General features: G+C 43.4%; 1 protein-coding gene across 1 annotated transcript in view; it reads right to left on the minus strand.

Moving 5' to 3' along the window:
- RNF213 (ring finger protein 213) overlaps positions 1-24206 on the minus strand; it is a gene marked incomplete in the record, with an annotated part of 2890576 nt that overhangs the window by 155742 nt on the left and 2710628 nt on the right.

Raw genomic sequence — 24206 nt, forward strand, 5'->3', positions numbered from 1 at the left:
GGGTTAATGAGGGGCTCTGGTTAACCTGTAAAGGAAGTTTATTCCAGAGGAGAGGCAATTTCTAGGAGACATATCTGTCTTTCCAGCAAGTCCAATTCATGTCACATGCTAGGTTAATGTTCCTAGAGTGAGTGAATCACGTACAATTTGACTTAGGAATGTGCAGCATTTCTATTAAGGCAGGATAAGAGGGTGCTCTGTATGCAAGGCACAGGTCACCTCTGAGTAGTCTATACAATACACAGTATAGTGACTGTGATTTCAGTTGGTCCGAGTAAGACATGTGCTGAAGACCCTGAATTTTCTTTGTGAGGAATCTTTGAGGTCTTTCCAGTTGCTGCAGGTGCCTGTTTAGGTATATACCAAAGGAAGCATTGTACTCTGTTATTAGCCTGATGAGGGACGAGTACAGGGGTGCTATAACCTCTTTTGTTCTGAAAGCTATGCCCTTGGTTATAAGGTGAGCAATGCAGAAGGCCTTCCTTACCACCACGGAGACATGATGATCAAAAGTAAGGTTGCTGTCAACCTGTGTGTCCAAATCTCTCACCACTGATTTAGAGCTTAGGGTGTTGCTTTTAATATTGTAATCTGCAGGAACATCGCCTTTGCCAAAGGGGATGATAATACATTTTTTTTTGTACTGAGTTTAAGACGATGACTTTGGCACCAATCATTGGTTTGTGTAAGTCCTCCTTGTAGAATGTTGACATCATTTGGGTACTCAATGACTACTCCCAGTTTGCAGTCATCAGCAAACAGTGTCAGCCACAGACCTTTTATGCCTGTACTGATAAGAAGTAGATTCCACAACAATAGGGCCCCCAGCACTGATCCATGTGGAATACAACTGGTAATGAGTCTGCTGGTGGAGGCTTAGTCCCCTACTTTGACAGTATGTGTTTGGTCGCTGAGCCAGTTTGCAACAATAGGGCCCCCTGCACTGATCCCTGTGGAATACAACTGGCAATGAGTCTGCTGGTGGAGGCTTAGTCCCCTATTTTGACAGTATGTGTTTGGTCGCTGAGCCAGTTTGCAACCCACCTGACAGTATATAGGTTAACTCCCATATGCTGGGTGAGTTTTTCAATAATGCCTGAGTGAGGGATTGTGTCAAAGGCCTTGGCCAATACTAGGTAGGCTGTATGCACAGATCTGCCTTCATCCAGGGCTTTGGTAACAGTCTCAAAGAAATCCACCAGGTTCAACAGGCAGGATCTCTCTCTAACAAAACCAAATTGGGTCGGTTTAAGTGTTTGAAGGTCTCCTACATCCTTATTGATAAGGTCCATGATGATTCTCTCCATGGTCTTACAGATACAGTTGGTTAGGATAATGGGTCTATAGTTCCCAGGGTCAGTGTATGCAACTCCACTTACTCAAGGGAATGACTGTAACTGTTTTCCATTCAGCAGGGACAAAACCAGTGCTTACACTGTGGTTGAAGAGAGTACCCAATGGTGTTGCTAGCTCTTTTTTTAAACCATTGAGAATGCAGCCTGGGATGTTGCCAGATCCCATACAGGCTGTGTTTTTGGCCTTGGAGAGAGCAGTTAAGACCTGCTCTTTACAGATCTAGGTGGAGAGTAGGTGGCAGGAATGTTTTAGGATACATGTGGCGGGGACAGGGTGAAGAAGTTGTCTATTTCCACTGGTTCATTATATGTGGTACCATTCACTACCAGCTCAGCACAAATCTGGGCTTTTCCTTTAAGGTTTCATATGTAGCTAAAGTATTCCTTATGGTTATCCTTAGCTAGGAATGCTAATATAGATTCATAGTTAGCTTTAGTGGACTTTACAAGATGTCTTATTTGCTTGTTCAAGCTGAGAAGGGTGTGCTTCCAACTCTGACATCGTCCCTTCTTGTTCTTAGACGGTAATTTCTTCCTCGTATTATATAACCTGTTTAATGGGGATGTCCACGAGGCAGGCTTGTTTTTTCTTGAGGATCTTGCTTTGGTCCTATGAGGAATGGCTGAGTCAATACAATTGTATAGATGTTTATACAATGCACTGGTGTATATCCCAGTATAGGTGTCCTTGCCGTCAGTGGAGACAGAAGCTTTGAAGCTATTAATGCCTTCTTCTAACAAACTGTAGTTGGCTTTGGGGAAGTTCTTTAGCCTAATTTCTCCTGAGGTAACTAATAACTACACAAGTGTGTAAAAAGTATTAAAACTGAATCATCTAGGCAGGTTAGCTGATGTTGATTGATACTGGAGTGTATCAAGCTCCTTGTCTAGAGTGAGTAGATCCAGTCTGCCTTTGGCCAACTCCAGAGGAAAGGAGAAAGTACAGTTGTGTAAAATCTCAATTTAACAGTAGATGTCCTTTTCTTCACTGTTGCAGTATTCTTTACATAAGGGGGTTAGAGTCCAATGTTGGGCCGGAATAACAATGCCTTAGAAATATATAGACACTTCATAACAAATAAACCGCAAAACAATGACAAGCAAGCGTACTAATAAACTTATAAAAAAACAAAAATGCCGCTCCGGTTGAAACAACCCACTTTTTATTACAGGAAAATAATTACAAGGACGAAGTTTAAGCGCTTTTGTACAAAATCACACTGAATTTCATCAGAAGCAATAATAACCCATAAAATAGGCACTTATATAACTTCTGGTTCGAAAATGGTACCAAAAAAAAAACTAAGTTCTTAAAGCAATTTGCTGAAATTTAAACTACAAGCTGCCAACATATCAAGATGTCATACAAAAATATAAAAAAAATTTAAATAATGTGAAATCTTTAACGAAAATAAAACAAACAACAAAAACAATTTCTGCGAATCTCATGCCTAGATCTTCCAACTCCCCTTCTAGATGTATAGCCCCAGGTGTATATCTGGACATCCGTATGGATTGTCCTTTCACAATGTTGTTGTAAACAAAACCTGGGTGCATACTGGAACGATGGAGTAATGTATTCCTGTAACAAGTCTTGCGGTACACACCTGTATTGACGATCCCACCAGGTAGTTTGTCCACATAGATATCCAAAAATGGAATGGTGGTGTGGGACCAATCCATGGTGAAATTTAAGAATGTGTTAGAGCTGTTAATCCATCCAAAGAAATGCTCCAATTGTGCTGGTGTGCCCCTCCAGGCAAAGAAAAGATCATCCACAAAACGCCTGTAGAATGGTGCAAATTCCTTGAATAATTCATTCTGGAATAGATGACAGTGCTCCCATTCCGCCATGACCAAGTTGGCGTAGCTATTCGCACAAGAAGTGCCCATAGCTACGCCATCTCGCTGTAGAAAGATTCTATCATGAAAGCAGAAGATGTTGGAATCCAAAATGATCCCTAGCAATAGGATGATCAAATCAATGTCATAGTCTAGGGGGATGGTGGATCTCCTCAAATAGGCATCAATCATCTCTTTACCCCCTACGTTGGGTATGACAGTGAACAGGGACTGGACGTCCATGGTCACCCATATGAGATCTTCAACATCGGGGCAATCATAGATGTACTGATACAGATCTAACAGGAACTGTCTGGTGTCCCTGAGGATAAAAGGGTTGGCATCAACTAGGGGTCTCAGCTGAGCTTCCACAAAAAGTGATAGAGGTTCAGTTGACCAACCCCTACCAGCAACAATGGGTCTCAAAGGAGGATGAAGTGGGTCCTTGTGGACCTACGGTAGGCCCTGAATGACGGGAATCAGAGGATGGATGACATAGAAATAATGGATGACATAGAAATAATCTAGGCATGAGATTCGCAGAACGAGGGTACAGTAAGCTGGACATCACTAGAGGGATGGATGACATTTACAGTCTTAGGGAGGATAGGGCTAAACCATACTTTTCAGAAGGGGCAATGGAACAGTATAGAGGTGATATGAGGATCGATCAGAATATGGATGGCTGTCATACAGATAACAATATCTTTTTTCCTATATACTATACTAGAGACATTGGTACTGTTAAGGACATTTTTTCTAAACATTGGCATGTCTTGTCGGTAGACCCTAGCATTAAGGGTCTGGTAGGTGAACGACCAAAGTTTGTTTATCGGAATAAGAAGAATCTCAAGAGGCTGCTCTGTTATCCTAAAGCACATTATACACTGACCATTCTGTCAGGGCCCTTTATGACACCCTGTAACAGGTGTAATTTTTGTTCATACATATTGATTGACCCGGTCTTTGTTTATCCATATGGATCCGGTACGTTCCACATCCGGACTAAAGGCAGTTGCATGTCAAAGGACGTAGTTTATCTTGCTTCATGTACATCATGTCCAGCCTACTATGTAGGCAAAACAAATCGAGTATTGAGAGACAGGATTAGGGAGCACGCATACCATACAAGGAAGGGTAATTTACACAATGCCTTGGCCAAGCATACTAAGGAGGAGGGTATAGCACATCAGTTTAAGTTCAGGGTATTGGAACAGATTTTTAGAACACATAGGAGAGGGGATGTTAAGAACTATACCGAGACCAGAGAGATACACTGGATAATTAGGTTTAGGGCTGATTTGATTCCAGGTTTAAATGGGAAGGTCCCTCTACGTCCCCTATTGAAATCCAGGAGGTTAAAGAATAAGTGATGACAGTATGCGCTTTATGCGTATATGTCTCTGTTTTTTATTCCTAGTTTTTTTAAATATATCTTTCTAACATTTATTCCTTATTTCCTTATTTTCATGTATGTTATTATTATGTGTTTTAGATGATTCATATAGTGTTTTAATTGTTTGATATTTATTATGTATAGGTTTAATATATGTTTCTATTATTATGTTCTTTTTGTGCGTTTTTAAAGTGTGTTATATCTTTAAGAAGTTTAAGGGTCTTTGGCGCCTTTTTGTGTATTTAAGACATTGATTTTTATGTCATTGGAGGTCTGATGAAGCTATTGCGAAAGCGCTAACCTGCCTTAAACAAATAAAATTTGTTCTTACTACTTCCCGTGTATGCTTGGATTGCTATTTTTTACTAACAACTATACATTGGAGGTTTCTGGAGACTATTCTTATTGGTACCCTCCATTGCATTGCTCAGCGGTCGTTTGTTTTATTTTCGTTTTTGTTTCCTGCTTTCCTGCTGAGCATTAACTCCGCTGGATTTATTTTTATTTTCGATTAATAATGTGAAATCTTTATTTATAGGTTGCACAACATAAAATTATTTCCTCACTACTGTAGACACATAATGGTCAAAGACTACATTACTGTCTATGTGAAATCACAAGTTCCTGCCTACTGGATCGACTCTTAGGGGGGTGTTGTAAATATGTTGGTTACCAGGAGTGCTGGACTTATAAAAGGATACTACTATACATTTTTCTGCATTTAGTTTTAGTCCGTAGTTCTGATGCTAGTTATCTGTCAGTGTCAACCCTACTTGTCATACCTCTCAACTGTACAGATTTTCACAGAATGTCCAGATGTTTGACTCATATTTTAGATCTGTTTTTCATAAAATTGGAGTTTTCTGGCAAATTAGTGGCAAATCATTAAAGACTGAAGTTAGAAAATAATGACAGACATTTGAGTTTCAGACTTCATACCCTTCAGAAAATTCATGCTAATGCAAAACCTATTCTATCAACTTTCTAAATTTGTAAGAGCAATATTTAATAATTATCCCTATTTTTGGGCCTTAGTCCCACTTTATATGGCTTTATCAAGATTTCTTACTCTAACAGTTTGAGAAGTATTGTGAGGGATTCTAGGACAGCTCTTAATTTGCAGTTGTCTGCAGATTTGATCATCCAGAGGTCCTTCACATTTGCCTTGACTTCAGAGAAGTAGATGCCAAAAAGGAAAGTCCTACGACCAAACCCTGAGGGACTCCACTGGTAAGTGGCCTCTTTGTAGAGGTGGACTCCCCAATTTTAGCTTCTTGGGTCCTGTCTGTGAGCCAGCTCTCTTATCCACCTGGAGACATAAGGGTTACAACCTAACCTCTCGAGTTTGTCAACAATGTCCAAGTGGGGTATTGAGCCAAATGCCTTGGCCAGGTAAGGGTAGGCAGTGTGATCTGTTTTGCCCTAGGCCACTGCTTTGGTGACCTTCTCAAAGACATCCACCAGGTTGAGAAGGCATGACCTGCCCTTGACAAAACCAAACTGGGTTGGGTCCAGTGTCGGGAGGTTTTCTATGTCATTATCAGTCATTTCCATGATAATTCTTTCTATGGCTTTGCATATGAGATTAGTGAGACTTGCAGGTCTATAGTTTCCAGGACATGTAGATGACCCACCTTTGTGCAGAGAAATAATGGTTGCTGTTCTCTATTTGTGAAGCATGAAGACTGCTTGGAGGCTATGGTTAAATAGTGATTTCATGGGGCCTAATAAGTCATGTTTCATACTATTTAGAAGGCAGCCTGAGAAACTGCCGAGGCCCATCAATGCAATGTTCTTGGCCTTACAGAAAGCACTGATGACCTGCTCCCTAGTGATAGTAGGAGGGAGCTATACTTGATAGTATTTTCAGAGGGGAAGAGAGGGGTGAAGTTAAAGCTGAACTTGTCCGCCAGTTGATTTGGTATATCTTCTGGTGTAGTATAGGTGGCCTTGCACTTATACCCCTATGGAAACTGTACACCAAGCAAAATCAGATATGCCTGTGGTGAGTGACAGATTGGTTTGGAGTCCGAGAAGACACAGGAAAACCTAAGTTCAGTTGGATTTGTTGTCTCCACCAATGTAGTTCCCATTCTTTGAAGCCCCAAACTAGAATTTGATACTCTAGAGAATGCAAACGCTGGGTGGGTACACGTGGTTTCTTTCTTTTTTTTTTTTTTTTTAAACCACTGTATCTTTTTTTTTTTTTTTTTTGTTAGGAATCATGAGAGTCACAGACACCATGAACCCCATATCCTAAGAAATTATTTTGCAAAAGAATCTGACAATGCCTGGAAAAGTTCAGGAAAAATTCCAGATAAAGACCCACCTTGTCTTTTCTTGAAAATAACTTTTGAAGGGAAGAATCTATAAGGCATCCCAGAAACACAATCTTGTGAGATGAGTCAAGGAGGATTTTGTAATATTTATCTGATGGTCAAAAGGCACATATAACCTATGTTAATGACTCTCAACTTCTGGATAAAGACTCTGCAAAGATAAGCAAGTCATCTAAATAAGGAAAAAAGTACAGTTTTGTACCTACCATAAATGTAGATGTTCGAGGATCCACATTGCTGCAGTCCTAACTATTGGGTAGTCCGCTGTCCAGTCGGCCCGAATACCAAAGTATATGGCTGGCGTCGGTCAGGGCGCATTAGACTGACGTCAGTACGTCAGGGTACTAATGCGCATGACCGACGTCATATCCTCAGTCTTTTCTTGCCCCAGATGTCAGAAGACCCTGAAAAGATAAGGCCAAAAACCAAAAACTCCCAACATATCTGCACCAAAATATATATATATATACAAAATATACAAAATTAGCAGAATATAACCTCACCTACACAACCACCCCTAAACACAGAGGGGAAGGAGGGAGGGTAAATTGGACTGCAGCAATGTGGATCCTCGAACATCTACATTTATGGTAGGTACAAAACTGTACTATGTTCTTCATTCCACATTGCTGCAGTCCTAACTATTGGGTAGAATCCCAAAGCAGAGGTAAGGGAGGCTGGCAAATCATAAGGAAGCAGGAGCTGATAACATGCCTTGCAAAATAGCTGTGGCAAAACCAGCCCTAGACTTAGAGTAGAGAGGAAGGTGGTAATGCTTAGAGAAAGTATGCACTGAACTCCAAGTAGCTGCCTCCAAAATATCCTTAGTTGCCACCCCCCTTAAAAAAGCTGTTGAAGTGGCAGTAGCCCTAGTGGAATGAGGCCTAATCCCAGCTGGAATCTCCTTGCCATGATGGGAATAACAAAATGTAATGCAAAACGCAATCCACCTAGAAATAGTTTGTTTTGACACAGGCTTGCCCTGAGAACTCAAAGCAAAAGAAACAAACAACTGCTGAGACTGCCTAAAATCCTTAGTCCTGCTCAAATAATAACGCAATTGCCTGTGTACATCTAAAGTGTGCAAAATCTTTTCCCCTTTGTTTTGGGGATCTGCATAAAACGTAGGCAAATGAATAGTTTGGTTTAAAGCCACACTAGAAACCACTTTAGGCATAAAGGAAGGATTAGTACGTAATGATACCCTATCCTTATGAAAAATCAAAAGGCTCAACCGCCATAAGGGCCTGTAACTCAGAAACCCTTCTTGCAGAAGTAATGGCCAACAAAAAAGCAGTCTTCCATGACAAGTATTTCAGTTCAGCAGTAGCTGCAGGCTCAAAAGGTTGTAGAGTAAGTTTCTCCAACACAAAATTGAGATCCCAAGCAGGAGTAGGAGCTCTACGTGGGGGTCTTATATTCTTTGCCCCTCTAAGAAATTGCTTGAACAAAGGATGTGAAAACAATGGTGGGTCACAATCATAGTGAGCTGAAATTGCTGCAGCATGAATCTTAATGGAAGAGAAAGACAAACCTTTGTCCAATAACTCAGTAAGATATTGAAGAGCCACACTCAAATTAGGCTCAGAAACCTCCAAATCCTTTGCTGCAGTCCAAAATAAAAATCTCTTCCATTTTTCTGCGTACACTTTCCTTGTACTAGGTCTTCTGGCTTCCATAATCACATTTAAAACTTGTTGAGGAAGTTGAGACCTGCTGTCTTTCAAAACAGAATATGCCAGGCTGTTAGATGAAGAGAGTGAAGCTTGACATTGAGCAGACGACCGTCCTTCTGAGACAACAGATGTGGAATCAAGGGTAAAGGCCATGGAGGCTTCTTTACCAGACTCCTCAGTAATGGGTACCAGTGCTGCCGAGGCCAATCTGGAGCTATTAAAATCATCCTTGGCTTGTCTTGTCTGACCTTTAGAAGCACCTTTGGAAGAAGAGGCAGAGGAGGAAACGCATACACATGAAGATTTTTCCAACTGAAAGAAAGAGCATCCACTTTCCAAGCTGTGTGATGAAACCTCTTTGTGCAAAACTTTGGCAGCTGGTGGTTTAGTGGAGAAGCGAACAGATCTATGTCTGGAGTTCCCCAGGACACTGTCAACTTTTGAAATACATGAAGATCCAGTTTCCACTCGTGGGGATCCATGATTTGTCTGCTTAACACATCTGCTAAGGAGTTCTGTGCTCCTGGCAGAAACCTTGCCTGAAGAGTTAGTTGCAAGCTTAGCGCAGTCTCCCATAAAATCATTGCTTGCCTGCACAATGGGTAAGAATGTGTTCCCCTTGTTTGTTGATGTACCACATGACAGTTGTGTTGTCTGTTAGAATCAACACCTGCCCTGGAAGAAGTAACTCCTTGAAAGCCATTAATGCAAACTGGACTGCCAACATCTCCTTCATGTTGATATGTAGATGCTGTAGTCTGGCAGGCCACTTGTCTTGTATCCACTTTCCATTTAGATGAGCTCCCCAAGCAATGTCTGAGGCATCTGTCGTTAGAATTTGACTCGCCTCTGGCCGGGTCACAGAGAGTCCCTTGTTTAGGTGACATTCCTGAGCCCACCACAAAAATTCCTTTTGAATGCAAGGTATTATTTGAATGACAGTGTCCAAAGCCTGGCAGTGCTGTGTCCATACATTTTTGAGATACCATTGTAGCTTCCTCATATGCAGTTTGGCATTGGGAAGCACCAGAATACAAGATGCCATGAACCCTAAGGCTTGAAGGACTGTCCTTGCAGTCAGCCCGGACTGAAGAGATAGTTGATGGAAGTAACTGGAAAGATTCTTTTGTTTGTCCGGGGTTAAAAGGCCATCTGGGCTGCTGTATTCAGTCTCACACCCAGAAAGCACATGTCTTGAGAGGGTACTAGACTGGACTTTATTTCGTTCACAGAATACCCCAGGCATCTTAGCACTGCTATGACATATTCCAAATGCTGTAGAAGGTCTTCCTTTTCTTGAGCCAGAATCAGGCAATCGTCCAAGTAAGGATAGATTTGAATTCCTTTTAGCCTGAAGTAAGCTATCACTGGAACCAGAACCTTTGTGAATACTCTGGGCGCAGTAGATAAGCCAAAGGGCAATGCAGAGAACTGATAATGAGAATTTCCAGCTCGACGCAGATACTTTCTGCAACTTAGTCTTATAGGCACATGAAGGTAAGCTTCCTTGAGATCTAAAGTTACCATCCAGTGATCCTTGCCCAGCAGAGGTAAAAGCTGTTGTAACGTCAACATTTTGAACTTGGGAATGTCCAGATAAGTGTTGAGGATAGATAAATCCAAAATTGGTCTCCACGTGTTCCCCTTCTTCGGTACTAGGAACAGGCGAGAATAAAATCCTAGGCCCCTTTCTGGCACAGGAACCGGCTGAATGGCCCCTATTTGGAGTAACTGAGAAATTTGCTTGTGAGCCTCTTGTCTTTGTAGAGGAGGAATGTCTGGCATGCCTCTGAAAGGAGGCAAGGTATGGAAATAAAACCTGTAACCGTGGTGAATGATATCCAGAACCCATTTGTCTTGGGTAATTAAATCCCAATTTTCTTTGAAAAGAGACAGTCTTCCTCCTAGAGGTGCCGCCAGGCGAGAAGGTACTGGCAGCTGAAAAGGCAGGTCATTGGGTCTGCTTACGAAAGGACTGACCCCTGCCCTCACCAGAAGTCTGAGCAGGTGAACTCCCTGTCCTAGGCCTAAAAGCACCTTGAGCTCTGCCCCTACCACGTCTAGACCTACCCCTAGACTGGGAATCATAAGCAGGATAAGTCCATCCCTTAGCAGGCCAATTTCTACTAAACTTGGAGGCTGCACCTGCAAAAAATCCTTAACAGTTTGCATAGACTTAGCCTTGTCCTCCATCTTCTTTAAAACGGCTTCCACAGGCGAACCAAACAACACATCAGACTGTAAAGGAGCATCCAAAATCCTTGTCTTAACATGCTCAGCTAAGTTCTGATCTCTCAACCATGCATGCCTACGAAGAACAGAACCAGTGGCAGCCACCCTGGAGGAGGCCTGCACAGCATCAAAACCACATTGCAAGGAATGTTTACCCACTTGTTCAGACACATGAACTAAATCCTGCAACTCTTTACACTCAATACCTTCCGCCAGAGCATCCACCTTAGATTTCAACTGTGAAAGAAGATAATTCTGATATTTTAACATGTGAAACTGACAATTCAACGCCCTCATGGCTAAAGTGGAAGAAGTATACACTTTCTTTCCCCATCTATCCAAAGCCCTTGCCTCTTTATCAGGAGGGACAGGATTTTTAACAACTGAGGCCTTCACACCTTTAGGCCCCTGAGAGACAGTTTCGGGTCTGCCCTAGGACTCTTAAAAGATACTTATGAGCTTCAGGCACCCTATAATACCTATCTGGTTTAACTGGGGCAGGAGGCAAAGAATCCAGTTCAGGGAAGCCTCTGCAAAAACATCTTCCACCACATTCAAAACAGGAGGTATAGCTAAAGGCCTGTGCTGGGGTAAAACAAGAATTCCCTAAGCCTTTTCCTGGAATCAGAGAAATCTTGACCTTCCCATTTAAAATGCTCCCTCATGGAATGCAGAGTCTCTGAAAATGAAAAATCCTCAGGAGGGAAGCTGAAGGAGTAGAATCATCCACATCAGAATCAGAATAAGGAGGGTACTCCTGCAAGTCTTCAGCCGAAGACTCAGAAGCCTCGAGCATTGCTCAAAACTCTCAAACTCAGATTCCACCCTAGGCCTCTTATCAGGAGGGGCATAGAACCCCTTATCATAGTAATCAAATCCTCTGCCATTTTAAGCATATGTTTCTTAGGCAAAGACCCTGAAGTACTAGGAGAAACCCCACTGAAGCAAAACTCGGCCTGCCCTCAAAGAAGCCTTGGAAACAGAAGGGAGGCTCTGACCACCTTAGGAAGAGAAGGAAGAACAGCCACCTGAGAAGCCCCTCAGCCTGGCCTACTTCCTGAGAGGATACATCCTGTAACAGTAAAGTCTCTCCTGAGACTCCAAAGAAACACCTGGCAAAACCTCCGGCTCCACTGAGCCCTCTAAAGAACCGGCGTCTGGGACTGTCGGTTCCTCCACTCTAGGCTTTGCTGTTTTGTCCTTGCGTTTTTAGCGAAGCGCCGGAGCATCCGGCGGCATTTTATAATTACAACGCTTCCCAAACACTAACCTGGCACAATCTAACCTTCTCTTAATAGTGCGTTTGTTAAATCTAGCACAAGAGCGGCATCCAACAACGTCGTCCTCAGGCCCTAAACAAGGGATACACAAAGTATGGTAATCCCTATGAGGTATCTGTTTCCCACAAGCAGTACAGTTATTCACTTTTCTGACATCCGGTTAAATACTGAGGCAAGAAAAACCAAAATATTCCCCAACGGGTACTTAGCCAACTTTGATTCGGTCTGAAACTCTGGCTTCAGAAACTTTCAGAACGCCAACCTGCACTCGCAAAATTGCTTCTGCATCGGACCATGCGGCAAAAAAGACTGAGGATATGACGTCGGTCATGCGCATTAGTACCCTGACGTACTGACGTCAGTCTAATGCGCCCTGACCGACGTCAGCCATATACTTTGGTATTCGGGCCGACTGGACAGCGGACTACCCAATAGTTAGGACTGCAGCAATGTGGAATGAAGAACATCGTGAATGCTGTTAAGGCTGCAATAAGCTATGACTGGGGATTTCCATTTTATGAATACATTTTGAGCTGTAATAAACTAAAATGTAATGCAGAGAACTGATAATGTGACGCAAAAACATTAGAGCCTTAGAAATTTCCTATAGCTATGGGAATGAGGTAGTAAGAATCTTATAGGTCTAAGGTTAACATATACCTCATGTGGGAAATGAGGGGGGGGTTAACAGGTTCTGTAAGGTCAGTATTTTGAATTTCAGAACTTTATCACACAGATTTAGCAAAAAAAAAGCTCAAGTACTGTTCTCCAAGAGGCCTCATTCTTTGGTACTAGAAACATTCGGGAGTAGAAGACTTTGCCCCTTTAACTTAACAGCACTAGTTCCATGTCTCCCTGGGTGTGCAAAGACTGAAGAACCTGAGGAAAAATTCTGTTTGGTTCGGAGGGTGGGGAGGTACTCCCCTGAAAGAAGGCTTTTGCATCCACAGCCATCGGGAACTGTCCTGCACCAGTTTTAACACCCAGGAGTCAGAAAAAAAAACCTCTTTAGCTAAAGAGGGAGGCTTATACGATTTGTGCTGGGGTACATGAAATATCTTAGAAACTCCCTGATTAATTTTTCTCTCCTTCATTATATTGTTTGAGAGCCTGGATAGCAGAGGAACCAAAAATGCTTCCTAAAAAAACAAAAAAAACAAAAACATCTTGCTTTTTTCCCACTTTCTGAAAGTTAAGAAAGATCAGTTACAGATTTGCTGTTCTGAACTCTTTGGAAGTTTCTAATAGGCCAGTGCTTGCTTGGGCTAAAGGGAAGTCTCTGTGTTCACCAGTGGGAGTGGTTAACACTGAACAGTCTGTCTATCCCTGGAGGAGTGGTTACTACCTAGAAGCTGTAGTTTTATTGGCTATTTTGGGTGAATTCTAAACTCCTTGATCTTTCTCTCTTAAAACCCTACAACTCTCTTTTTGCGCAGTTTTGCACACTGAGCAGTGTCGGGCAGTGCCGCCTAAACAGGTTTAAACTATTCCAGGCTCCACAAAGTCTGCTCTTCACTTTTTCCCTTAGAACTGTTGAAACTCTCAAAATAATCACTCTATTCTCTTTCTAAAGCCCTGCACTTGCTCAGCTCTTATAAGGAAATACTAACTAACTAAAGCACTACGCCCTCCATGACTTCTCATAAGTATTAGGCTCCCGATTGGTCCTTCCTGATCAAGTGAAAAATCAGTTCCCTTCCCTAATCTGATCAGTAAAAAAACAGTTCCCTATACTAATCTGGTATGTCCAAGGGTCAGTTTCAAGGTTACTCTCCAGTCCAGCTGGTGAATCTGTGAATTTTGAGGCAATGTTACAATTGCCTTATGTACCTGAACAACCCTCTCCTCCTTCCAACAAACTCTAATACATGTGAGAGATGCAGTTACACAGCCAAACTGGAAGCAGAGCTCTCTCAACCCAAGACTGGCACAGTCAGGAGGAAAAGGTAACCACCCACACCACAAATCCAGTCTCACACAGACCTATTGCATCTGCATACCCAACACATAAACACACAAAAACATACTCGGAGACTCTAAATAAAAATCTGCCTAAACAGTAAAGACCTCCTAAGCAGATATCCAAGCAACAGCCACCCCTCAACAATACCCACGAATCACATATCTCAAAATATCAGTGCGCCTCACAGTCACAGCCTTTAAGGCCAAACAACACACCAAATACACTTGTTATAGGGGACTCTATTGTCCGGCACACTGACGTCCCGCTCACCAGACTGAACAAGGAGAAGGTCATTGTAAGCTGCCTGTCAGGTGCCAGGATCCACCACATAACGCAAGCACTCCGGTCACTCCAAAGCAAGTACAAGTATGACTCCGTCATTGTCCATGCTGGTGTGAATGACCTGAGACGTACCTCCCTGGACTACATGAAAAGAGACATAGAGGAGCTCTCTGACCATGTAGCCCAGGCTGGTATGACCCGGACCTTGAGTAGCATCTTGCCCTCACCAAGAATGATGCCACAGTATAAAGACAAAATTATCAGTTTCAACAATTGGCTAAAGTATTGGTGTCATTCAAAGGGGATCCAGTGTCTGTCAGCCTGGGATGACATGCTCGACAAGCCACGTTGCTTCGCTAGGGACGGCTTGCACCTGTCACCTTTAGGCTTTTGTATACTGGCCAAGGCTCTTGCCACCCCCATAGTGCCTTTTTTAGGCAAGGCTTAAAGGACAAACCCACCTCCATAGACAACCCAAGGATAAAAAAACTAAAGGTAATGCTACTCAATGCCAGAAGTCTAAACCTCAAGATGCATGCACTCGAAGCTCTCCTCAGTATGGAGAAAATCGATGTCTGTGCAGTAACAGAAACCTGGTTCAAGGCTCCTGAGAGCATCCCAGCACTACCAGGTTATAACTCATACCATGCGTTTCGGCATAAAACTCGGACCAAAGCACAAAAGGAGGGGGAGTATCTATATTCATCAAAGATACCTACACCTCCAGGTTAGTGGCACTGCACGAAGCATCGGAAACCATCCATGTGCAACTAACAGCGGGCAAAAAGTACAGTTTTGTACCTACCATAAATGTAGATGTTCGAAGATCCACATTGCTGCAGTCCTTACACTTGGGTAGTCCGCTGTCCTCGGTCGGCCCGAATATCAAAGTATAAGGCTGACGTCAGTCAAGGCGCATTTGACTGACATCAGGACGTCAGGGTACAAATGCGCATGACCGACGTCATATCCTCAGTCTTTTCTTGCCCCAGATGTCAGAAGACCCTAAAAATAAAGGTCAAAAACCAAAAGACAGCAAACCAACAACCAACCATCCTAGCACTAAAAATATGTACAATATATACAAAATACACCCAATTGACCACCCAAACCAGACAACCGCCTCTAACTACAGAGGGGAAGGAGGGAGGGTAAATTGGACTGCAGCAATGTGGATCTTCGAACATCTACATTTATGGTAGGTACAAAACTGTACTATGTTCTTCATCTCACATTGCTGCAGTCCTTACACTTGGGTAGAATCCCAAAGCAGAGGTAAGGGAGGATGGCCAAATTATAAGGAAGCAGGAGCTGCCAAAATGCCCTGCAAAACAGCAGTGGCAAAACCAGCCCTGGATTTAGAGTAAAGTGGTAGGTGATAATGCCTGGAAAAAGTATGCACTGAACTCCAAGTAGCTGCCTCCAAAATATCCTTAGTTGCCACCCCTCTCAAAAAGCTGTCAGTGGCAGTAGCCCTAGTGGAATGAGGCCTAATCCCAGCTGGAACTTCCTTGCCATGATGGGAATAACAGAAAGCAATGCAAAACCCAATCCACTTAGAAATAGTTTGTTTTGACACAGGCTTGCCCTGAGAACTCAAAGCAAAAGAAACAAATAACTGCTGAGACTGCCTGAACCCTTTAGTTCTGTCCAAATAATATCGCATCTGCCTGTGTACATCTAAAGTGTGCAAAATCTTTTCCCCTTTATTTTGGGGATTTGCATAAAAGGTAGGCAAATGAATAGTTTGGTTTAAAGCCACACTAGAAACCACTTTAGGCATAAAGGAAGGATTAGTACGTAAAGATACCCTATCCTTATGGAAAATTAAGAAAGGCTCAACTGCCATAAGGGCCTGCAACTCAGAAACCCTTCTTGCAGAGGTAATAGCCAACAAAAAAGCAGTCTTCCATGATAAAAACTTCAATTCAGCAGTAGCTGCAGGCTCAAAAGGGTGTAGAGTGAGTTTCTCCAACACAAAATTGAGATCCCAAGCAGGAGTAGGAGCTCTTCGTGGGGGTCTTATATTCTTTGCCCCTCTAAGAAATTGCTTGAACAAAGGATGAGAAAACAATGGTGGGTCACAATCATAGTGAGCCGAAATTGCTGCAGCATGAACCTTAATAGAAGAGAAGGACAAAGCTTTGTCCAGTAACTCAGTAAGATATTGAAGAGCCACACTTAAATTAGGCTCAGAAACATCAAAATCCTTTGCTGCACTCCAAAATAAAAATCTCTTCCATTTTTCTGCGTACACTTTCCTTGTACTAGGCCTTCTAGCTTCCAAAATAACATTCAAAACTTGCTGTGGAAGTGGAGGCCCACTATGGTTCAAAACAGAATATGCCAGGCTGTTAGGTGCAGAGAGTGAAGCTTGACATTGAGCAAATGACTGTCCTCCTGAGACAACAGGTGTGGAATCGAAGGCAAAGGCCATGGAGGCTTCCGTACCAGGCTCCTCAGTAATGGGTACCAATGCTGTCGAGGCCAATCTGGAGCTATCAAAATCATCCTTGGCTTGTCTTGTCTGGTCTTTAGTAGTACCTTTAGGAGGAGAGGCAGAGGCGGAAAGGCATACACATGAAGATTGCTCCAATTGAAAGAAAGAGCATCCACTCTCCAAGCTGTGGGATGAAACCTTTTTGTGCAAAACTTTGGCAGCTGGTGGTTTAGTGGGGAAGCGAACAGATCTATGTCTGGAGTTCCCCATGACACTGTCAACTTCTGAAATACATGAGGATACAATTTCCACTCGTGGGGATCCATAATTTGTCTGCTCAACACATCTGCTAAGGAGTTCTGTGCTCCCGGCAGAAACCTTGCCTGAAGATTTAGCTGTAAACTGAGAGCAGTCTCCCACAAAATCATTGCTTGCCTGCATAGAGGATAAGAATGTGTTCCGCCTTGCTTGTTGATGTACCACATGACAGTTGTGTTGTCTGTTAGAACCAACACCTGCCCTGGAAGAAGTAAATCCTTGAAAGCTATTAATGCAAACTGGACTGCTAACATCTCTTTCAAGTTGATATGTAGATGTTGTAGTCTGGCAGGCCACTTGTCTTGTATCCACTTTCCATTCAGATGAGCTCCCCAAGCTTTGTCTGAGGCATCTGTCGTTAGAATCTGACTCGCCTCTGGCCGGGTCACAGAGAGCCCCTTGTTTAGGTGACATTCCTGAGCCCACCACAAAAATTCCTTTTGAATGCAAGGTATTATTTGAATGACAGTGTCCAAATCCTGGCAGTGCTGTGTCCATACATTTTTGAGATACCATTGTAGCTTCCTCATATGCAGTTTGGCATTGGGAAGCACCAGAATACAAGATGCCATGAACCCTAAGGCTTGAAGGACTGTCCTTGCAGTCAGCCCGGACTGATGAGACAACTGATGAAAGTAAAGGGAAAGATTCTTTTGTTTGTCCGGGGTCAAAAGGCCATCTGGGATGCTGTATTCAGTCTCACACCCAGAAAGCACATGTCCTGAGAGGGTACTAGACTGGACTTTATTTCGTTCACAGAATACCCCAGGCATCTTAGCACTGCTATCACATAATCCAAATGATGAAGAAGCTAGTCCCTTCCTTGAGCCAGAATCAGGCAATCGTCCAAATAGGGATAAATCTGTATTCCTTTTAACCTGAGGAAAGCTATCACTGGAGCCAGAACTTTCGTGAACACTCTGGGCGCAGTAGATAAGCCAAAGGGCAATGCAGAGAACTGATAATGAGAAGTCCCAGCTCGAAAGCAGATACTTCCTGCAACTCAGTCTGATAGGAACATGAAGATAAGCCTCCTTGAGATCTAAAGTTACCATCCAATGATCTTTGCCCAGCAGAGGTAAAAGCTGCTGTAACGTCAACATTTTGAACTTGGGAATGTCCAGATAAGTGTTGAGAATAGATAAGTCCAAAATTGGTCTCCACATGTTCCCTTTCTTTGGTACTAGGAACAGGCGAGAATAAAATCCTAGGCCCACTTCTGGCATAGGGACCGGCTGAATGGCCCCTATTTGGAGTAACAGAGAAATTTGCTTGTGAGCCTCTATTCTTTGTGGAGGAGGAACGTCTGGCATGCCTTTGAAAGGAGGCAAGGTATGGAAATAAAACCTGTAACCGTGGTGTATGATATCCAATACCCATCTGTCTTGGGTAATTAAACTCCAATTTTCTTTGAAAAGTGCCAACCTTCCTCCCAAAGGTGCCGCCAGGCAGAAGGCTCTGGCAGCTGAAAAGGTAGGTCATTGGGTCTGTTTACGAAAGGAATGACCCCTGCCCTCACCTGAAGACTGTGCAGGAGAACTCCCTGTTCTAGGCCTGAAAGAGCCCTGAGCTCTGCCCCTACCACGTCTAGATCTACCCCTAGACTGGGAATCATAAGAAGGATACATCCACCCCTTAGTAGGCCAATTTCTACTAAACTTTGGAGGCTGAACCTGCAAAAAATCTTTAACAGTCTGCATAGACTTAGCCTTGTCTTCCATTTTCTTTAAAACTGTCTCAACAGGAGAACCAAACAACACATCAGATTGTAAAGGAGCATCTAAAATCCTTGTTTTAACATGGTCAGATAAATTCTGATCCCTCAGCCAGGCGTGCCTGCGAAGAACTGACCCAGTGGCAGCCACCCTAGACGAGGCCTGTACAGCATCAAAACCACATTGCAAAGAATGCTTACCCACTTGTTCAGAAACATGTACTAAATCTTGCAACTCTTTACAATCAATACCTTCCGCCAGAGCATCAACCTTAGACTTCAATTGTGAAAGGAGATAGTTTTGGTATTTTAACATGTGAAACTGGCAATTCAAAGCCCTCATAGCTAGAGTGGAAGAAGTATAAACTTTCTTTCCCCATCTATCCAAAGCCTTGGCCTCTGTCTGAAGGAACCGGATTCTTGACAACAGAAGACTTAACACCTTTAGGCCCCTGACTAACAGTTTCTGGGTCTGCCCTAGGACTCTTAAAAAGATACTTATGAGCTTCAGGCACCCTGTAATATCTATCCGGTTTAACAGGAGCAGGAGGCAAAGAATCAGGATTAAGAGAAGCCTCTGCAAAAACATCTTCCACCACATCCAAAACAGGAGGTATAGCCAAAGGCCTATGCTGGGGTAAAAACAAAAATTCCCTAAGCCTTTTCCTGGAATCAGAGAAGTCCTGACCTTCCCACTTAAAATGCTCCCTCATAGAATGAAGAGTTTCTGAAAAGAAAAATCCTCAGGAGGAGAAGCAGAAGGAGTAGAATCATCCACATCAGAGTCCGAATAAGGAGAATACTCCTGCAAGTCTTCAGCCGAAGACTCTGAAACATCCCAAGTCTTCTCAAAACTCCTGGCTCAGGCTCCACCCTAGGTCTCTTATCAGGAGGGGGCAAAGAACCCCTAATCAAAGTAATCAAATCTTCTGCCATTTTAAGCATATGCTTCTTGGGCACAGTTCCTGAAGAACTAGGGGTGACACCAACTGAAGCTAAACCTGGCCTGCCTCTGGGAGAAGCCTTGGCAACAGAAGGAGAGGGCCTAACCACCCTAGGAAGGGAGGGGAGTAAAGTAACCTGAGAAGCCCCTTCAGCCTGACCTGCCTCCTGAGAGGCCACATCCTGCAATAAAAAAGTCTCTCCCTGGGAACCCAAAGTAATCTCCGGTGGAACCACCGGCTCCACCGACACCTCTAAAGAACCGGCGTCCGGTACAGACGGTTCTTCCAGCCTAGGCTTAACTGCTTTGTCCTTGCGCTTCTTGAAGAAGCGGGCGTCGGAGCATCCGACGGCATTTTATAATTGCACCGCTTCCCAAAGACTAACCTGGCACAATCCAACCTTCTCTTTATAGTGCGTTTATTGAATCTAGCACAAGAGCGACACCCAACAACGTCGTGCTCAGGCCCTAAACAAGGAATACACAAAGTATGATAATCTCTATGCGGTATCTGTTTCCCACAAGAAATGCAATTATTCACTTTTTCTGACATCCGGTAAACCACTGAGGCAAGAAAAACTAAAATATTCCCCAACGGGGTACTTAGCCAACTTTGACTCGGTCTGAAACTTCGAAATCGAAAAATCTCAGAACGCCAACCGGCACTTGCAATGCTGCTTCTGCATCGGACCATGCGGCAAAAAAGACTGAGGATATGACGTCGGTCATGCGCATTTGTACCCTGACGTCCTGATGTCAGTCAAATGCGCCTTGACCGACGTCAGCCTTATACTTTGATATTCGGGCCGACCGAGGACAGCGGACTACCCAAGTGTAAGGACTGCAGCAATGTGAGATGAAGAACATCTGCCTTTCAGTTTGTAGCCTGCTACAGAACACACTCCATATTACAGGAACCCCACTTGGCATTCCTGAAAACACTGGAGAATATGAAGGTCTCTCCAAACACTATGTTATTGAGTGACTTTAACTACCCAAACATTGACTGGGAAAACTATTCAAGCCCAAACACCCTTGCCCAATGGTTCCTTGAATTTATAAACTCTAACGCAATGGAACAACTGGTCACCACTCCCACAAGAGGGAACAACATATTGGACCTGGTCATCACCAACATGGGGACTCTGTGTTCCACACCAGAGGTAAACCCCTCATTGGCAAGATCAGACCATAAACAAATTTCCCTGGACATCCATATCCCGTCCCCACCCCCAGCCAAGGAAATCACTGTAAAGAATTTCTCAAAAGCCAGCTTTGCACTTCTCAAGACTGAGGTGGAATCCTTCAAAGCCCCTGAGCCAGAGGATAATACAGCCCAATCTGCAGAATCCTTTACAAATGCATTCTATGAGCACCTGCAGGAATGCATGGATTGTGCTATCCCAAATAAAATCAAGACTCACGCCTCCAAAAACAGGAGACCGGTCTGGTGGACCCCGACCATAAATAAGCTATACAACAGAAGGAGGAAGCTACTACATGACAGAGCAAAATCCCAAAAAGGGAAGGCATCTCTGATCAGTGTTAGCAAGAAACTTCAATCCCTCATAAAATCATCAAAGGCCAGTTTCAAAAGTAAAATTGCCCTAGACACTAAAGATAATCACAAGGTTTTCTTTAGTTATGTCAGGAACATGGGCGGAAACTCCCAGATATGCTCTGAATTGTTGCATAACAGTACAAAATATATCAAACCTACAGACATAGCCAACATCCTGGCAGACAGATTCAGCGCAAACATCTCCCCCCCTTCCCCCCAAAGGAGCAAATGCCTATCCCAACTGAATGAAACCTCCCTGACATCACAGATGCACAGGTGAAAGCTGCCCTCTCCAAAGCAAAAAACACAGCATCTATGGGACCGGACGGTGTCCCAGGCTGTGTCTTACACGAGCTCCAAGAAGAACTGAACCCTCACATTAAGTCATTGTTCAAACTTAGCATTACTACAGGGTATGTACCCAAAAAATGGTGTACAGCTACAGTGGTCCCACTCCACAAAGGTGGTGCCACAATGGACCCCGGAAACTATCGCCCCATAGGCCTGACTAGTCTGGTCTGTAAAGCTATGGAGCGTATTATCATGGAACTCATAAACAAAGACATTGGGAGCCTCCAGACACTGGACCCTACCCAATTCGGCTTTGTTAAGGGCAGATCTTGCCTCTTAAACCTAGTCGATTTCTTTGAAACAGTTACCAAAGCCATAGATGAGGGCAAGGTAGTCCACACAGCCTACCTGGACCTTGCAAAAGCCTTCGACACAATACCCCCACTTGGGCTTACCAGCTTAAATATCAACCCCTATATCACAAGATGGGTTGCAAACTGGCTCAGAGATGGAACCCACATGGTCAAAATCGCAGGTGCCATGTCTGAATCCAAACCAGTTACAAGTGGCGTCCCACAGGGCTCAGTTTTGGGACCTCTCTTGTTCGGTATATACTTCTCTGAGGTTCAGGCTAACACGGGGGGATTATGGCTGACAAAGTTCGTAGATGACTGCAAACTGGGGGCCATAATTGAATCTCCAGCTGACACAAGCATCCTCCAAAAAGGGTCTCACAGAGACGGATTCTTGGTGCCAGAGCCACGGCCTCAAGCTAAATGCTAAAAAGTGCACAGTCGTCCCCTTTGGGAAAAACAAGGTGCCCACAAATTACCACATAGGTGGTAATCCATTAAGTATGGAAGAAGTAATTAGAGATTTGGGGCCCAACGTAGATAGTAATCTCTCCTTTGATAATCACGTTGCCAAAGTGGTTAGAAAGACCTTCTATATAGCCCACCTTATCATGAAAGGGTTCACATCTAGATCAAGAGAGGTCATTGTGCCCCTCTACTTGTCACTCATCAGGCCCATAATTGAAGACAATGCCCCTTTTGGGATGTACCTTACCCGACACCTGCAGCAACTGGAGAGACCCCAAAAGTACCTCACCAAAAGGATCATGGGCTACAAACAGATGTCCTATGCAGCTCGACTAAAGAAACTCCAGCTCTACTCAGTTGCTTACCACCTACTCAGAGGCGATCTATGCCTGACGTACAAAGCCATGTCAAACCCAGAATTAATGGACATGCTCCATCTCAAAAAATCCAAGTCCCTTACAGCTACACGCTCCAGGGACCTAAACCTCAGCACAAAAATAAATAGGACATGCTGGAGGGACAGATTCATTTCCCAGAGGCTCCCCTCACTCTGGAATAGAATCCCAATTCATGTTAGACATAGCCCCTCGCTGACCCTCTTCAAGCGAAATCTGGACGCGTGGATGGGAAATCGCAAATTCACCCCTGGGATCTCTTTTGTGTCCCTGCTAGACAGAGGCACAGTAAACTAATCTTAAAAGGGTACCTTCTGTGACCTACTTTACAGAGGCACAGTAGGCTAATCTAATAGGGAGGCGGAAGCCAAATACACTCTGGCTAGGCTTATAAATGCCCTAGGGCAGATAGCCTAGTATCTACCTATGAACCTTATATAAAGTGGAATCCAAGATTTCAGAGTTTACCTAATTAGCAAACTTTTGGTTACACACCCTGGCATATTTTCTCAACACTGTAGCAGTATCAGTAGCCCTAGATACACTATCTGCACAATCATACACTCTTCAAAACAAGTTTTGATGCAGTCTGCTTAAAAAGCTAGCTTTGTTTTGTAGGAAGAGTGGAAGCTAAATCCCTCAGACTGTCCATATGACAGAGCATACTTTTCCAGATACATGCCTGACAATTCATAATTCTGAAGGCTAAAGTGGAAGAAGAAAACATTCAATAACTTATATGGTCTAACATTTTACCCTTTTGTCAACAGATGAAAGGTTGGTATGAAGGACTAGCATGTTGCCAGCACGAGACACAGTTGAAATGGCAGCTGGACCCTTTCACAGGTGTGAGAAAATAAATTTATTAGCCTGAGGCACCTTATACAGCTTTTCTGCCTTTTAGGGACTGATAGCTGAGTTTCAGGATGAGTAGAGGCAGCATTCATTCAACACATCCCCCAGGGTTGGATATAGGCGGGATAGGAGTGGGATGCAGTACATCCATTTGTAGTAAGTCATACTTTCTCCGCAGTTCTGCAGGAACATCGATTTATTCCCATAAAAAATACCTTATTCATCCTAGCAATGGTCTGATTAAAAGGAAATTCCCCCAGAGGAAGAGAAGAATTAAAATTTTCTTCACAGATAACTGGGCTCAGGAATCTGCAGGAGAAGAAACTCTACCTCTGTCAGAATCATCAGACCTTATTTCCTCCAATAACCTTCCAGGGGAATGCCCATCTGTAAAGACTTCCTTGAACAATGATTTACTGTCTATAATGCCCGTCTATCCAAGATAAGGAACTCATCTTTGTTTTAACTGTAATAGCATCATCAGAAGAACAATGTTTATTTTT

The sequence above is a fragment of the Protopterus annectens genome, chromosome 4.part0 (assembly GCF_019279795.1).
Source record: "Protopterus annectens isolate FY-2018-M chromosome 4.part0, PAN1.0, whole genome shotgun sequence".
In the NCBI taxonomy this organism is placed as follows: Eukaryota; Metazoa; Chordata; order Ceratodontiformes; family Protopteridae; genus Protopterus; species Protopterus annectens.